Below are 3929 nucleotides of genomic sequence, written 5' to 3'. Positions count from 1 at the left end.
TCAGTTCTTTAAATAATGAGCTTGATGGTACAAATAGCTTGCCTCCAAAAAAGTCAAAACAGTGTTAAATTTATTTGCAGTGTTTGACAAAAGTAGTGAACCTACTGAGACAATTTTTTTCTCTGAAAAAACAGAATATATATATTCTTCCCCAGATTCATGCCTTAAGCATCTGAGACCTCAGTTTTTGAAATTTAGACTCCCTCCTCAGACAAAATCATGGAGAATCATCTACTGTATTTTTGATTTTGGTACAGACAGATTGTCCATTCAATGAATCTTTTCTTTCCTAAAAATCAAGAACAGTCTAAGTATTAAGAGGAAATATTTATGGAGTGTATCATCAGTAAAGCACAGAGTGGTGGGCACCACAATAAATTTAAAAAGAAATAGCAGGAGGCCTAAAATAAACTCCTGTGGCTAAACTCTATCCTGTGCATAGGTGCACCACGGAATGGTGATGTTATACAGAGGCTTTCCTCTCCACTGCATCTATATAAAGCAGTGCCCAAACAAATTTCCTATTTGTCCTAAAGCACACAAGCACAGGGTGAGTAGTAAGAAGAAAGCTTTGCATCTTGTGTCAGCAAAGGAAATAACCAGGCTACTGCCTGGGAATCATAACTGTCCCGTTATAGCATGTTCCCCAACTTGAGAGGCAAATATTTACACCTTTTTTCACCAAACAGGAAATTACTTTAATCTTACGCACCTTTGCTCCTCTATCACATATATTTTCTTATTCTGACTCCCTCTGTCCATAGAAAAGGAGGAAGACTGGTCACAGTGAGAGCAGCCACTCCGCAATGCCACCCACTCTCTGCACTTCAGCACATTAGCTCTATGTGCAAAGCATACCTCATATATGAAGGTTGGGTTTCTTATCCCTCATGTTCAGGTTCCTGCCAGAAACCTCAACAGTATAGGTGACCCTCACCTTAGACAGCACTAACCTACAGAGGAAGACTCTTTCTAATGCCCAGACACTCATCTGGCCTTGACACCATTCATGTCTTCAACAGTCAGTAATCATAACTCACAGATACCTCGTCCTGACAGTAAATTTGGGGTGCGCTTTCCACCAGCTCTTTTTTTTTTGATTATTTGTTGAGACACTTATCAAAATTCATCACTAAAATAATTTAAATAAATTACATAAACCAAGACATGCTGGTGGATACCAAAACACTATCCAAATACCCAGTCTAATTAAATGTTTTCAACTGTTAACTGCTTTATATATATATATATATATATATACACACACATATATATCTCAGTTCAATACTCAATGACAAAGTAATTAAAAAAGAATAAAACCCAGGCATTCAAGAACTTGTCAAGGCCTTGTCTAACTATTCTTCAAATGTTGTCTCAATGAAGCAGAAGAGTACTTTGGAGGAACACAGTAAATAAATCGTGGTTGCAAAGCAAATCTCTCTACGTTTTGCTACAGAAATCTGTCTTTAGTTGTGGAGAAAAAAAAACCATATGCTTTGCTAAAAAGAAACTTTGTGGTATCTTCTTTTCAGATCATGAACTTTTTATCCAATATGTTGTTGTCCTCATCGATTCATTAATTCTATGGAGCTGCATGTAGTTTTGCATTCATTATTTTACGTATTCTGTACAGGAACAGGTTATAAGGGTCAAAAGCTCTATTTAAAAAAAGAAACAAACCAAACAAATAACAAACAGCATATGAGATAAGGCTGTATACAACAGCACTTGATGTATTACATCTCACTGGTACCTGACAACCCTTACTCCCTGGTGATGCAATTCTTTTCTAATAATTTAGTCTCAGTCTATTAAAAGACAATTACAGATAATGCAACCAGGCAAGTGGTGAAGGATTTCTAGAACAGTACTTGTAGAAAGGTTATCAAAACACAATTCTCAAAAAAAAGTGTGTTATTGATTTTTTTAATCATTTCAGACAGAGACTGTTATATAGATTTTCTAAAGGATTGAACATAACTAGAAGAAGCTGGAAATGGATTTCCCCTTTGCTACTTCATATGTCAAAATAATAGATTTTTATATATATGTAAAATATATACTTACTGCTAAGAATATAGTTAGCCATTAAGAAGTCATCTAATGATATTCTAAAGACTTGATAGACTTTTAAATCTGTTGCCATTTTGAATGTTACCAGATTTCATACTTCACACAACTCCTGAGAACACTTATTTCCACATTATGCATAAATTAATACAAAATCAGAAGTATGCTTTGAAGTTTTTGTTCTGTGCTGCTGCTGTTGTCTGGGCTTTCAGTTTTAAGCTGGCCACAGAGTAAAATAGGACCTCTAATAGAAAACATTTCTGACAAAATGTGTTATGTTGCCATTCAGAATCTGAAAATCAGGGGACCATAGAGCACACTTACCTTTTTATTTGGCTAAGGATGGATTTAAGAAGTGGTTTACCTAATTAAGATGCACAGTCTCTCAGTGCATTTTTCAAACTGTTACATAAAAACCATTTATTAAGACATCTGGTCTAATAACTGTCTGTCTATCTATATAGTCCCCCTGAACAAAATGCCAGATGCAGGGGGTGAGTATTCACAAGACACATAACTAAACACACACAAGACTGGAATAAAGCATTAAATCAGATATTGTATTTTAAATATTTTACTTTCAACATTTTCACATAGAGAATGAAGGAGAATTGAGTCAGGAAGAGGGAAACCCTAAGGTTGCCCCTAATATTTCCAAAAATTATTCAATATTTTTAACATTCAGTGGTCATTGTAGAGAATCACTAGTTTTCATTTTAGAACAGTAGAATGTATCAACAGGTTTCTTCTCTTCTGTACTGTAATTTCAATAGCCTTTTTACTTGATGCCACGGTCAAGATGGCACTCCAAGATAATTTGAGATTGAATACATACAAATTTTTGGATACATATTAGCATTGTTAGGAGTCATGGTTCGCACTGCAGAAGGAAATTTGCAGAGTCAAGCCCTGCTAAATAAGTCTCAGAGGTGACAGATATACCCCCACCCCCTTGTCTTTAACCACATCGGTCAGCTTCATCGTCAGGCTCCAAACACAGTTTTTCCAGAAGAGAAACTGTTCCAGTGTGTGATATGACCTGTAAGTAAAGTGTTTGTGCAGTCAGCTGAATGTCCTTGCCCAGCATGCTGGCAAATCGCTACAGAAGCAGCCGTGGGTTTCAGCCCATAGTGGCCACAGCCAGCGCTCCAGGAGGCAAGGAGTCTGCACACATGGGCCATTGCCTGTTGCTATCTAGTGCCTACCATGCAAAGAAGTGGTTTTAAGTCAGTGGATTGCAGTCTTTGAAATATATTGAAAAACTATTAAAATAGTGATGTCAAGCTTGATGCAAATGTGAATCCCAACATTAATGAACATCTGAGCAGGAATTGATTGGACAAGCTATATAACCACACATATAGTTATATATAAAGGAACTCACCAACTTTAACTATAGCTTTCTATACCTATCATGGACTATGACACCACTGGTATGGTACTGTGCTTTATAAAAAACCTTAGGTTTCAGGGAATCTGCCTGCTTGTCGGATTTTCTCCAGGTCAGCAGAGGATAGAAAATCATGCATGGATGAACAGTGACAGCAGCTCCATCACGGTCTTCCAAGGTTAACAAAAGTCACTTTTCATGAACACAGAACTCCAGGTTTCTGCATTTCAAGAAGGTTACACAGGAAGTTCATCTGTGGTCCTCAGCCTATATGCTGAGCCCTAGATACTACCCTTCTTTTCCTCTGAACTTAGTGTTGATCTTAGAAATGGAGTATGTCATAAAGTCTTTAAAATTTAACTTATTGCTGAATATACTGTTGATCTACAAAATAAAGTAAATAGCATGCATTTTTCTTACAATATTACTGACCTGCCTACACAGTGTAGCTAAAACTTCTTAATTTCAA

This window comes from Empidonax traillii, unplaced genomic scaffold, assembly GCF_003031625.1.
Source record: "Empidonax traillii isolate 1590-97213 ecotype Southwest subspecies unplaced genomic scaffold, ASM303162v1 scaffold493:size717247, whole genome shotgun sequence".
Classification (NCBI taxonomy): Eukaryota; Metazoa; Chordata; class Aves; order Passeriformes; family Tyrannidae; genus Empidonax; species Empidonax traillii.
The sequence above is the reverse complement of the archived record's forward strand: the minus strand, read 5'-3'. Positions refer to the sequence as shown.